The 14775-nt window shown below is 38.7% G+C and overlaps 1 protein-coding gene across 1 annotated transcript in view; it reads right to left on the bottom strand.

Annotated features, from left to right (window-relative positions):
- Positions 1 to 5396: 5396 nt before the first annotated feature.
- The window catches only part of METTL25 (methyltransferase like 25), a 142421-nt gene continuing 133042 nt past the window's right edge, over positions 5397 to 14775 (bottom strand). The window contains exon 13 of the mRNA XM_086398892.1: positions 5397 to 6214. The gene's annotated coding sequence lies outside the window, so the exon portion shown is untranslated. The remainder of the gene's footprint in view (positions 6215 to 14775) is intronic.

The raw sequence follows: 14775 nt of genomic DNA, 5'->3' as shown, positions 1-14775 counted from the left end.
CAACAGTAAGTGAACCGTGAACTTCCAGATGTTCAAGCTGGATTTAGAAAAGGCAGAGGAACTAGAGATCAAATTGCCAACATCCATCAGATCATCAAAAAAGCAAGAGAGTTCCAGAAAAACATCTACTTCTGCTTTATTGACTACGCCAAAGCCTTTGACTGTGTGGATCACAACAAACTGTGGAAAATTCTTAAAGAGATGGGAATACCAGACCACTTGTCCTGTCTCCTGAGAAATCTGTATGCAGGTCATGAAGCAACAGTTAGAACTGGACATGGAAGAACAGACTGGTTCCAAACAGCGAAAGGAGTATGTCAAGGGTGTATATTGTCACCATGCTTATTTAACTTCTATGCAGAATACATCATGGGAAATGCCAGGCTGGAGGAAGCACAAGCTGGAATCAAGATTGCTGGGAGAAATATCAATAACCTCAGATATGCAGATGACACCACCCTTATGGAAAAAGCAAAGAACTAAAGAGCCTCTTGATGAAAATGAGAGAGTAGAGTGAAACAGTTGGCTTAAATTCAACATGCAGAAAACTAAGATCCTGGCATCTAGTCCCATCACTTCATGGCAAATAGATGGGGAAACAATGGAAACAGTGATAGGCATTATTTTCTGGGGCTCCAAAATCACTGCAGATGGTGACTGCAGCCATGAAATTAAAAGATGCTTGCTCCTTGGAAGAAAAACTATGACCAACCTAGACAGCATATTACAAAGCAGAGACATTACTTTGCCAACAATGGTCCGTCTAGTCAAAGCTATGGTTTTTTCAGTAGTCATGTATGGATGTGAGAGTTGGAGTATAAAGAAAGCTGAGCACCGAAGAATTGATACTTTCAACTGTGGTGTTGGAGAAGACTCTTGAGAGTTCCTTGGACTGCAAGGAGATTGAACCAGTCCATCCTAAAGGAAATCAGTCCTGAATATTCATTAGAAGGACTGATGCTGAAGCTGAAACTCCAATACTTTGGCCACCTGATGCGAAGAATTAACTCATTGGAAAAGACCCTGATGTTGAGAAAGCTTGAAGATGGGAGGAGAAGGGGCGACAGAAGATGAGATGATTGGATGGCATCACCGACCTGATGGACATGAATTTGAGCAAGCTCCAGGAGTTGATGATCAGGCAAGCCTGGCATGCTGCATCCATGGGGTCACAAAGAGTTGGACACGTCTGAGTGACTGAACTGAAGACCTGAATTAAATCTCTGTTTGTGCCTTTATTTATGTGACTACATGTCATCTCACTTTTCTGAGCTGATCCCTTTGTGTGGTAACACATATACATTTTCTAGTACAGGTTCTGACACAGTAAACACTCAATAAATGGTATGAGAACAAATAGATAAATTGCAATTAGAGAAAGAAGTTCACCTTTTTATATTGAAATTTTCACTTTATGCTGAGTATATTTAATTTGGAACTCCTTCATAGATTAGATTTATCTAGTTTTCTCTCTTAACCTCAGAAAGCATGATATCTAATGCTCAATGTAATTATATGAAAATGACATTCGTGTCCAAATGAGACAGAACAATTTAGACGAGCATTTGGTAGCAGTGTTTTCCACAGTTCTTAAGAAATCTGTTGTTGAAAAAATGTCAGGGCAAAGTGGAAGTCTAACAGGAGCTGTGTAATCAGCAATTATTTAGATGGATTACTTTTCAAAGAAACTTACTGTATACCTGTGGCGGATTCATTTCTATATTTGGCAAAACCAATACAATATTGTAAAGTTTAAAAAAAAAAAAAAAAGAAACTTACTGTAATGGAACAAACAGCTGCCTATTAAAAATAAAGACCACAGAAACAGAATGACTTGCCTCTTCTGACTTATTTAGCCAAAGTAGGAGTTTGTTCAAAGTCAGGGTTCTACCTGACTTTAGATGAGATTTATATCATGGAATTCCACATCAAAAGCTCTCCTGAACTGTTGACTTCAGTTGGCAAAGGAAGATGATAATTGTGCAATTTTGCAGCCAGATTCACATTATTAAATTTTTCCACTTTCTCCAAGTTGGTGAGTCTCAGAAGCAGATGTCTCTTTCTTATCAGGGAAACTGGATTCCTATCCCAAACAAACAGGCTATGAAGGTTTATTCAATTTTTTTGTTTCCATTTTTTCACTTAATTTTTTTTCTATTTAAAAATCAGTCCTACAAAAAGTCAAACAATAAAGATATGTTTAAAGGAGAAGTTAAATGTCTTTCATCCTACACTTCCCTCTCTAGTATTATTTGCCTGAGATTAACCAGTGTCTTCAGTGTATTTCCTTTTTTAATGAAAGTGGAATCATGTTGTATACATTACTGTCTCTTGCTATTTTTTTCTCTTGTTAGTATGTACTTAACATCCCTTCTCCAGGGCAGTACATGTAGCTGTAACACATTCTTTACATAGTGGCATAAAGTTTCAAGTAACCATCACCAGATTTAATTTTTTTTTTCAGATTTTTTTTTTTTTGTCATCACAAAGAATGTGTCAGTAAGTATGCACATGTTCTTATGTTGATAAAAAACACAAAGTGATTGATGTATGGCAAAACCAATACAATATTGTAAAGTAATCAGCCTCCAATTAAAATAAATAAATTTATATTAAAAAAACACAAAGTGAGATTTCTCTAACGTGCAGTGATTTTAGGGTAATTTCAAGATGATACCATATCCCTCCAACACACTAAAAGGAAATAATGACCTTTGTGGATGGGGTACTTTGAAAAAAAAAAAAAAAGAATGTAAGGAATACCTTTAAACAATTGAGATTCACAAGTTATCCCATTTACTGCTCCAACGTGGTGCCTTTGTATCCAGTCTCTGTAAATCATTTCTAGCTCTATGAAGAGGGGTGTGAGTTCTCCATACTCATTGGAAGGCCTCGGGTAGTTTCCCAAAGTATGATTCCTAGAGGCACACTGGTGGGGATCACACACATGTTCACCGTAAAGATTCCATAGCCCACGACTCAAGAGTTTTACTTAGTGGGTTTGGAGTGGGGCCCCAGAAGCATCACATTTCAACCAAACATTCCCAGGTGGAATTCCCGACTGAAAGTACTGGAGTCTGTAAGCTTGGGACTAGATCAGGGGTCAGCCAAACCTGACCTTCCACCTGTTTTTATGGTCCATAAGCTAAGAATGGGTTTTCCATTATAAATGGTTGAAAAACAACAGAAGAATAATATTTCATGATATGTGAAAATTAAATGCTATTCAAATTTCAATGTCCATAAATAAAGATGTTGGGACGCAGCCACACCCATTCATTCTGGATCTATGGCAGCTTTTTCGCTACAGCAGCAGAGTTGAGTAGTTGTCACAGAAACCGTATGGCCACAGAGCCAAAATATTTACAATCTGGCCCTCCACAGAAAAAGTCTGCCAACCAGATGATCTCTAAGGCCCCTATCATTTCTGAATGCATACTATTCATTGTCTTATTTACCTTCTTCAATGCACAAACACATGGCCAAACCCTAAAGCCGACGTGGACCCCAGGAGGTACAGAGTACACAGCGTGAAGACCAGGCTCCAGGATGAGTTATAAATTAGGAGACAATGTGAGTCATATAATAAATTATACAGCAGTACAATGAGAAAGCGAGTAACAACTGTACCAGCTAATCCTTCTGGGCCACATTATTTGTACTGGGCTCTGTTTCCAAGTGATTCCCACACACTGGCTCATAGAATCCTTGCAACAACTCTGATTTGAGAGTTCTTTTTATCTTCTTTTTACAGTTGAAGAAACTGAGGCATAGAGAGGTTAGGTAACTGGCCTAAGCATACATTATTGTAAGTAGCAGAGTGGGCGCTTGAACCGAGACAGTCTAGCTGTAGCGTCTAAGCATAAAACTAACTATCGCTGTTGTTTAGCTGCTCAGTCATGTTCAAGTCTTTGCAACCTCATGGACTGTAGCCTGCCAGGTTTCTTTGTCCATGGGGTTTCCCAGGCAAGAATACTGGAGCGGGTTGCCATTTCCTTCTCCATGGTATCTTCTCAACCCAGGGATTAAACCAGCGTCTCCTGCGTGGCAGGCAGATTCTTTACCATCTGAGCCACCTGGGAAGCCATTACTGCAAGTGATAAGGTAAAAGTCATTTAAAGGTAAAAATCACTGTTTGGACTTGTATCTCAATTCCAGTTTGAGAGTTGGGATAGTGGGTTGCTATGCTCTGGTGAACATGACCTCACCTTTTTGTCCAAGGTCACAAGGTCAAATATCTTCAGGGCCAGTTGTAGACATCACTGAGTGAGGAACACTGCCTTCTGAAGCACAGCTCCTTTTCCTACTTTGCAGAGCACTGTGGAATCGAGCCTTTTCATCACAGGAAAACAGCTGAGTAAGGAGGGGTGGTGACTGGTAGTTGCAGGGCAGGAAAACAGTTGTGTGGGGTGGGCGCTGTGTGTGGCTGGAGGGGATATGCCCCACTGAAAAAGAGCTCTCTAGCTTTTCACAGACTTGTAGAAATGAGGGCAATTCAGATTTCAGCAGTGTGATCTCCCAACATTCAAGAGTTAAGCAGTTAATTCCAATATTAAAAATCAACAAACAAAACATTCTCTCTGGGCCAAACAAAATAAGACATCAAGCCACCAGTGTGGGACCCATGTTTTAATAATTTTCTCTTTGGGCTAAATCATCTCAATGTCAAAACTTTACAAAAGGATCTGCAGGCTTGGACCTTTAATCAGAGTATGGGCGCCCACTTGGACAGTGCCAAGTTTTGCAGCCATCTGTAGCTGATGAGAGCTGCAAAGTTACCTCCAGAAGTCAGAGTCCTACCTGGCAGATAGTTATGGTGTGATCCAGCCTAATGCCCTCCTTCATGTAGAAGAAATGTCTGCTTCATATTAAAGTAGAGACTCTTTACCGGGACTGGCAGCACTGATAAGTGCTTCTCCTTAATGGAAAAGCATATTTTCATGGCTTTTCCCGGAATATCTTGCTGCTTTCAATAGAACCATGATCCATTCCCTCAGTTAATCTTCAATCACACAATACTTATTTCATTGAACATATGGCTCACGCCCATTCACTAATGGGCCCCAGATAAGAGACCTTTTTTGAAATTTGAAAGTGCTCCAGAGTAGAGTACACAACAAGGAAAAGAACAAAACAGAAAAATGCTAGTTATTCAGTTGAAGCAAAAAAAAAAATAATGCTCAGAGTACTGTAAACTTGGGTGATAAATCACTGTAATAAAATAATTTAAAAACATTCATCATTCTGACAATATGAAATAGTATTTAAATTGTTCAGACATTTTACTAAAAATCTACCTAAAGAACTTCCAGATCCCACAGGAAACATTTTTTTATAAAACAATATTTTAAAAGATTTTCCATGAGATTCTATACAGAAAAAAATAGTGCCTTAAATGGAATGTAAAAATCAATCAAAATTTATTGCTCAAATTTGACGTTTATGTGTTTTATGTGTTCCGGTTGGAGTTCATGGACTCTGCACAAAGTAAGCATTATTTTTAATATTTTCAGTTACTTTAATATTGATATATAGTGTCATAAATAAAGGACAAGTTGTCTTCAGAGGCCTGCCTAGGAGTTTAGAGTATGAAAAATATGGCACTTTGACACTCAAAAACAATTGTCAAATAAAAGCTAGAGGATTACACAGAAGCACAAACAGGACACTGAATTAATAAATGTGAAACTTAACATCAATTAAAAAATAAATAACAAAATACTTAATACAAAGTGGTATCCTGGATTAGATCATGAAACAAAAAGGCATTAGTGGAAAACTACTGAAATCTGAATCAAGTCTGGAGTTAATATAATGTGTCAACGTTGGCTTCCTAGTTTTGACAAATGCCTGGTGTGAATGTACTACGTTAATATTTGAAGAAACTGGGTGAGAGGTATACGGGGACTTCATTTCTGTAGACCTAAGACTGCTGCTGCTGCCAAGTCACTAAAGTCGTGTCCGACTCTGTGCGACCCCATGGACGGCAGCCCACCAGGCTCCCCCGCCCCTGGGATTCTCCAGGCAAGAACAATGGAGTGGGCTGCCATTTCCTTCTCTAATGCCGGAAAGTGAAAAGTGAAAGTGAAGTCGCTCAGTTGTCTCCGACTCTTAGCGACCCCATGGACCGCAGCCCACCAGACTCCTCCATCCATGGGATTTTCCAGGCAAGAGTACTGGAGTGGGTTGCCATTGTCTTCTCCGAGACCTAAAACTAGTCCAAAATAAAAAGCTTATTTGCAAAAGCACGCACACAGAAAACAATTGGTAACAGCGTTAATCCATGCCCTCAAAGCAAACAACAGAAAAGGATAAGCCAATACAATTTACATGGCGGTAGTGCCATCTGTGTGTATGGTTGTGTGGCTGGTGTATGTGTAAGCCAGGGCAAGGAGGGGATGTGTAAACACAGGTAACGTCCTTCCATCTCTCCCTCAATTGACAGTCTGCCACTCAATGTGTGGAAGGAAAGAAATGAAAGTGACAAGTGAGTTCTTAAACATTCTATTAATAAAAATATTAATTACATTTACATAAACATTAGGAATTCCTATGTTAAAAAGATAGGTCATGGTAACCAGATAATTTTCAACTTTGGCTCTTTTAGTATTTTTGATTTTTTTTTTAAGTTTTATGTCTCTTGGTTGTATCTTTAAATATATACCAATGAAAAGGGTTACAGTTTATTTCCAGACCCTATAAAACACACTGTTATATTCATTTCTATCCCTTCACCAAAAAAGCGACATTGTCACAGGTTTCCCCTTTGCTGCACTGAACAGAGGCATTAATGAGGTGGAGCAGACATATATCAGTATGTTAAAATAACTTGAATAGGTCTGCTTTGGGGCAGGATGTAGTAGGTCATGGCAAGCCAACACTTTTATTGCAACCACCAAAGGAAAAAAAAAGGCAAATAAACTACAGAAAAGGCACATATTTAAAATATATTAAAAAGTAAGGAAATGGCATAAACAAAAATTCCAGAAAAAGGAAAATCACTTTCGGAAGTAAGCAGGCTGTTATCGGCCATCATTTTCTTTAAGGTTTGAGGACTAGTTTTGGTTGAGGCAGAGAGCCTCTACTGCGGAAAAGAGAACCCAGCACATCTTTGAGCTTCCTCTGGGGCTAGAGGAGTCAAAGGGAAACATGAAGTGCTTCAGATGATAACAGTGGAACATCTGAAATGCAAGTAGAGAAACTGGATTGTGCCAAGACATGTTTTGATGTGGTTGAGACCTCAGGAATGAGGATTAAGACACAGGGATCCAACTTGACAGACTGTATACAGAAATGAAGGGTGAGTCAGATCCGAGATGGCTGCAGATCTGACATCTACTCCTCTGACTCCAGCAGCCGACTGTGACCCCCGTCCAACTCTGCACCAGCAGCAATTCCTGTGTCAAAGGTTCTAGCAAATGGAAACCCACAGAAGGGCACTGGGTCCAGCGGTGATGCTGTGGTATGGGTGAACCAGAGCGAAGCTCCTTCCTGGAGACCAAAGGAACCTCAGAGGGAAGCACACGGTGATCTGTCTACAGATGTACCACTGCGTGCTGAGAGGTTCCATGGTCCATGAGGAAAATCTACGCCAGCTGTCAATATGCTCCATCCCTGATGACATTAAGGCGGGGTTACTGTGCTAGGCCTTCAAGCCTCTGTGTTAAATAGGCATGACTTTTTTTCTCTCTCAGTGAAGATGAGTTGAGGACATTGACACTGACGGAGCCAGAGTCCTTAATTGTTAAATAAAGCCCATTACACAATAACAGAGCATCTCCGGGTGAAATTGTACAAAGGTTGGGAGGAACAGTGCTGAGGCTAGTGAGTCAGATATGGAATCTTCATACAAGGAATCTTCTCTTGATAGATTCAGTCACAGTTTTTAAATTTGTTTTTAAACCCTACTATTCTTGGCATCATTCAAACTTGCATTGTTCTAAGTGATGGGAATATCAGATTTTAGTTCCTTGGAGCACGTCATTTGTCACCATAAAAGAACAGCTTAAACCTGAGTCATGACATTGTACATGAGGCAGTGATCAAGACCATCCCCAAGAAAAGGAAATGCAAAAAGGCAAAATGGTTGTCTGAGGAGGCCTTAAAAATAGCTGAGAAAAGAAAAGATGCAAAAGACAAAGGAGAAAAGGAAAGATATGTCCATTTGAATGCAGAGTTCCAAAGAATAGGAAGGAGAGCTAAGAAAGCCTTACTCAGTGATCAGTGCAAAGAAATAGAGGAACACAATACAATGGGAAAGACTAGAGATATCTTCAAGAAAATTAGAGATATTAAGGGAACATGCAAAGATGGGCACAATAAAAGACAGATATGGTATGGACCTAACAGAAGCAGAAGATATTAAGAAAAGGTGGTAAGAATACACAGAAGAAAGATACAAAAAAGATCGTCATGACCCACATAACCACAGTGGTATATTCACTCACCTAGAGCCAGACATCCTGGAATGCAAAGTCAAGTGGGCCTTAGGAAGCATCACTATGAACAAAGAGAGTGGAAGTGATGGAATTGCAGTTGAGCTATTTCAAATCCTAAAAGATGATGCTTTAAAGTGTTGCACTCACTATGCCAGCAAATTTGGAAAATAGGCTTCCCTGGTGGCTCAGACAGTAAAGCATCTGCCTGCAATGCGGGAGACCCGGGTTCGACTCCTGGGTTGGGAAGATCCCCTGGAGAAGGAAATGGCAATCCACTCCAGCACTCTTGCCTGGAAAATCCCATGGATGGAGGAGCCTGATAGGCTACAGTCCATGGGTCGCAAAGAATCGGACACAACTGAGCGACTTCACTTCCACTTTCACAGTGGCCACAGGACTGGAAAAGGTCAATTTTCATTCCAATCCCCAAGAAAGGCAATGACAAAGAATGCTCAAACTACCACACAATTGCACTCATCTCACACGCTATTAAAGTAATGCTTAAATTCTCCACGCGGCTTCAATAGTACATGAACCATGAAATTCCAAATGTTCAAGCTGGATTAAGAAAAGGCAGAGGAACCAGAGATCAAATTGCCAACATCCACTGGATCATCAAAAAAACACGAGAGTTCCAGAAAAACATCTACTTCTGCTTTATTGACTACGCCAAAGCCTTTGTGTGGATCACAACAAACTGTGGAAAATTCTTGAAGAGATGGGAATACCAGACCATCTGACCTGCCTCCTGAGAAATCTGTATGCAGGTAAGGAAGCAACAGTTAGAACTGGACATGGAACAGACTGGTTCCAAACAGTGAAAGGAGTATGTCAAGGCTGTATATTGTGACCCTGCTTATTTAACTTCTATGCAGAGTACATCATGCGAAAAGCCAGGCTGGAGGAAGCACAAGCTGGAATCAAGATTGCCGGGAGAAATATCAATAACCTCAGATATGTAGATGACACCACCCTTATGGCAGAAAGTGAAGAAGAACTAAAGAGCCTCTTGATAAAAGTGAAAGAGGAGAGTGAAAAAGTTGGTTTAAAACTCAACATTCAGAAAACTAAGATCATGGCATCCGGTCCCATCACTTCATGGCAAATAGATGGGGGAACAATGGAAACAGTGACAGACTTTACTTTTTGGGCTCCAAAATCACTGCAGATGGTGACTGCAGCCATGAAATTAAAAGACACTTGCTCCCTGGAGAAAATTTATGACCAACCTAGACAGCATATTAAAAGGCAGAGACTATACTTTGCCAACAATGGTTCATCTAGTCAAAGCTATGTTTTTTCCAGTGGTCATGTATGGATGTGAGATTTGGACTGTGAAGAAAGCTGAGTGCTGAAGAATTGATGCTTTTGAACTGTGGTGTTGGAGAAGACTCTTGAGAGTCCCCTGGACTGCAAGGAGATCCAACCAGTCCACCCTAAAGGAAATCAGTCCTGAATATTCATCGGAAGGACTGATGCTGAAGTTGAAACTCCAACACTTTGGCTACCTGATGCAAAGAACCAACTCATTGGAAAAGACCCTGATGCTGGGAAAGATTGAAGGTGGGAGGAGAAGGGGACAACAGAGGGTGAGATGGTTGGATGGCATCACCAACTTGATGGACATGGGTTTGAGTAAGCTCCAGGAGTTGGTGATGGACAGGGAAGCTTGGTGTGCTGCAGTCCATGGGGTCGCAAAGTCAGACATAACTGAGCAACTGAACTGCACTGAACTGAAACCTGAGTCAGCAGGATTTGTTCCTGGGCCTGTTAATTTTAGTGAAACTGAAGAGTTAAAACTCCATGTCATGACCTTAGGAAATATTTTATCCCCTTTATTTCATTCTCATCTTGGTGTATAATCAGCTGCATTTAACAGTTTGGGGTTTATTTATTGAGACAAAGGAGATATATAGCACATGATTTAATCTCAAAACAATTTCAGTTTGGCCTATTTGTCATTCAAGGTGTGTATTCAATTTAGAATGGCACCTGCTCACTCAATTCCCTCTCACACATGCTCAGTGATTAAATATTTAGATTCACAGCAAGTTCTTGACACCACCATAAAAAAGCCCACATTTAAAAGAACTTCAAAGTGCAGTAAAGAGCTCAGAAAATCAAATATAATCTTGAGAGACACTGCTAATACATAGGAAGACAGTATAGTATATATTTTAAATTTTTGTTGTTGTGTAGATTACGTATACTGAGCTCTCATAAATGAAAAGAAGACATATGTTCTAAAAAATATACCTGTCAAAGTATCCTAGGTTTATATGTATCACATTATTTCATTTAATAATGGCCTCGATTTGATAAAAAGAATTAATAGAAATCTTGGGCTATTTTAGGAGTTTATCTGTGGCAAGTTTTTCTCGGTTACAAGGAAATATTTAATTCATACACTTTAATTGTTATAAAAGATGCTAGACAAGGAAGACAAAAGACCAAACATCAATAAATGCTACATTTATAACAAATGTAATTATATTTATACAGATATAATTTCTGTCATTGGACCTACTATTTCACATACATAAAACAGATGGTATGTAAGAATATATTTGAACATCAGCCCATTTAGAAATACGTAGATTTATTAACATTTACAAAGCCTTTTTCAAATGGGTCAGCTGGAAAGCCTAAATAGTTGTTGTCTTTTTAAAAAGTATTAGTTACAGATAATTTTTAGAATCAACTCGATGTTTTATCCATTTTAGGGTCCCCCATTATTTGTTTAGCTTCATTTGTTAAATTAAAATAATTAATTGTGTAATTTTTGTTAGGGTGCTTTTCTTATTAAGTTCTGGACTACATGAGAGCTGAGACTATGTTTCTTGTTCACTATACTATACTTAATATTTAGCCCTGTGCTTTAAAACATAGATCTGTTCAAAAAAGATGTTCTTACTGAATAAAGGACTGGATGACCGGACCAGCAGTGGGCAAACTATGGCTCAACTCCAGTCTGCTGCCTGCGGTCCCTGCCTGCAGGAATGTTTTTTCCATTTTTAAATAGAGCTGCTTTTCACATGCCTAAGTAGTGTCTATATAGTAACCTCAGTTTTACCTGTTGGTCATAAATGCTACAGGATTTACTACAAAAAGACAGTTTTCTGACGCTGATCTAGATCTGCACTGCTCCATAGGAGTCGTGTGATGACGGCAAAGCTCTGTGTCTCAGAGGGTAGCCACAGACCACATATGGCCATTGAGCACTTGAAATCTGTCTGGTGTGAGTGACTGAATTTTTTTTATTTCATTTTAACTAATTTAAATACTCCCATATAGCTAGCAGCTAGTGTGTTAGATGGCAGCAGATCTAGAGATACAAAAGAATAAACTTCATGTAAATACAGCAAATCAGCAAATAATTACTTGAAGATCAAGTATATCCATGGAGAAACATAAAAATATGCACTGATTTAGCAATTTAGTTGGCTTTTCTGGCAAAAAAAACAAAAAGAATGTAAAAATAAACTAAATTATTTACCACCAGTTCATTAAAACAACCAATGTTATGACAATACAAAGGCACAAAGGTAAAAATTAATTCATTTGATAGTAACACAGAAACTCATTTAAAATAAGTGGTGATTCTTTCCTTCTATGAACTGTGGAATGGAAAAAAAAAAGAACTCTTTTAGATAAGGTAGGTAACATTAATGTTCTATTAACAAATAAAGAATATTGCTTTTATGAAGATTTTAAAGCTTTTCTTTGCTCTATTTGCAAAGAAATTCTTGAAATACATAGAATTCTATTAAAGCAAACCGTTCTGCAGCACATTAGAAAGACATTAGAGCCTGTACACAAGTAAAAACAATGATATAATCAGATGGTATCCTCAAATAGTTCGCATTAAAGTAGGCATCGAGAAGTAAAGATTCAAATTGCAATGTGAAGTTTACAACATCCACATTAACAAATGATTTCAAGTCTTTAAATTGAGAAACTCTTAAAAGGAAATCTGAATTATGTGCTACTTAGGATTGAAATTGTTTGTTGCTGTTGAAATAAGCTAAAAAATGTTAAAAATTGGAGTAATCTTTTCTTGCTTATGCTGTTTCTGACATGTCTATGTATGAAATAATATCTCCCTGAGTAAAATTACTTTGGCTGCCCTCTTTTATTTCAAATGATTTTATCATTAGGGAAAAATCTGAAAACACAGTAACAAATAATCCCTTAATGCCTTTCCTGGCTAGCAAGTAATCTGTCAAAACAATCCAATTTCCAAATAGCATACAAACCCAATAAGATACTGAGCCAATACATCTGTTCTTCTCTGTATTTAGAGTACAGACAAATGCCTATTTTCATTTTAGGTGGAAAATCCTGATTTTGAGTTCTCTAACATGACACTTTAGCTCTAGTAACAAAATATTTACAAGTTCTCTTTGATAAAACTTTAGAATTTTTTATAAGTCAGGTTTTGAGATACAAATCACATATACAATAACATTCGCCTTTTTTAAGGGCAGTTTGAAAATCTGACACACATGCAATTGTGTGTTCACAGCCAAACTAACATGTGGAACATTTGCATCACTCTAGGAAGTTCCCTTATGACCCCTGTAGGCAATTCCTCCCATCACCCACAGCCCAGTGGCAACAATCCAATCTGCTTTGTTTCTACAGCTTTGACTTTTCTAGAATGTTGTGCCAATGTCATAGATACAGCATGTACGGCATGTGTCCAGCTTATTCTGCTCGTCCACTTACAGCAATGCTTTTGAAATTCACATATATTATTGCTGTTATCAGTAGCTCATTGCTAGCTGTTGCTGAGAAGTATTCTATTGTATACTGTAAAACCACAGTGTTTTTATCTATTCTGCTGATGGGCTTTTGGCTACTAGGAATAAAACTACAATTAACATTTGCTGTATGGACCTCTGTTTTCATTTCTCTTAGGTAAACATCTATGGAATTGTTACTAAGTATGGTAGGGAAAACCACTAGACCATTCAGGTATGACCTAAATCAAATCCCTTATGATTATACAGTGGAAGTGAGAAATAGATTTAAGGGCCTAGATCTGATAGATAAGAGTACCTGATGAACTATGGAATGAGGTTCGTGACATTGTACAGGAGACAGGGATCAAGACCATTCCCATAGAAAAGAAATGCAAAAAAGCAAAATGGCTGTCTGGGGAGGCCTTACAAATAGCTGTGAAAAGAAGAGAAGCAAAAAGCAAAGGAGAAAAGGAAAGATACAAACATCTGAATGCAGAGTTCCAAAGAAAAGCAAGAAGAGATAAGAAAGCCTCTTCAGTGATCAATGCAAAGAAATAGAAGAAAACAACAGAATGGGAAAGACTAGGGATCTCTTCAAAAAAATCAGAGATACCAAAGGAACATTTCATGCAAAGATGGGCTCGATAAAGGACAGAAATGGTATGGACCTAACAGAAGCAGAAGATATTAAGAAGAGGTGGCAAGAATACACAGAAGAACTGTACAAAAAAGATCTTCACGACGCAGATAATCATAATGGTGTGATCACTGACCAAGAGCCAGACATCCTGGAATGTGAAGTCAAGTGGGCCTTAGAAAGCATCATTATGAACAAAGCTAGTGGAGGTGATGGAATTCCAGTTGAACTATTCCAAATCCTGAAAGATGATGCTGTGAAAGTGCTGCACTCAATATGCCAGCAAATTTGGAAAACTCAGCAGTGGCCACAGGACTGGAAAAGGTCAGTTTTCATTCCAATCCCAAAGAAAGGCAATTCCAAAGAATGCTCAAACTACCGCACAATTGCACTCATCTCACACGCTAGTAAAGTAATGCTCAAAATTCTCCAAGCCAGGCTTCAGCGATATGTGAACCGTGAACTTCCTGATGTTCCAAGCTGGTTTTAGAAAAGGCAGAGGAACCAGAGATCAAATTGCCAACATCCGCTGGATCATAGAAAAAGCAAGAGAGTTCCAGAAAAACATCTATTTCTGCTTTATTGACTATGCCAAAGCCTTTGACTGTGTGGATCACAATGAACTGTGAAAAATTCTGAAAGAGATGGGAATACCAGACCACCTGATCTGTCTCTTGAGAAATTTGTATGCAGGTTAGGAAGCAACAGTTAGAACTGGACATGGAACAACAGACTGGTTCCAAATAGGAAACGGAGTTCGTCAAGGCTGTATATTGTCTCCCTGCTTATTTAACTTATATGCAGAGTACATCATGGGAAACGCTGGACTGGAAGAAACACAAACTGGAATCAAGATTGCCGGGAGAAATATCAATAACCTCAGATATGCAGATGACACCACCCTTATGGCAGAAAGTGAAGAGGAACTCAAAAGCCTCTTGATAAAAGTGAAGGA

The sequence above is a fragment of the Bos grunniens genome, chromosome 5 (genome assembly GCF_055505025.1).
Source record: "Bos grunniens cultivar Pamir isolate PY7600 chromosome 5, Bosgru_T2T1.0, whole genome shotgun sequence".
Lineage (NCBI taxonomy): Eukaryota > Metazoa > Chordata > Mammalia > Artiodactyla > Bovidae > Bos > Bos grunniens.
The sequence above is the reverse complement of the archived record's forward strand: the minus strand, read 5'-3'. Positions and strand labels throughout refer to the sequence as shown.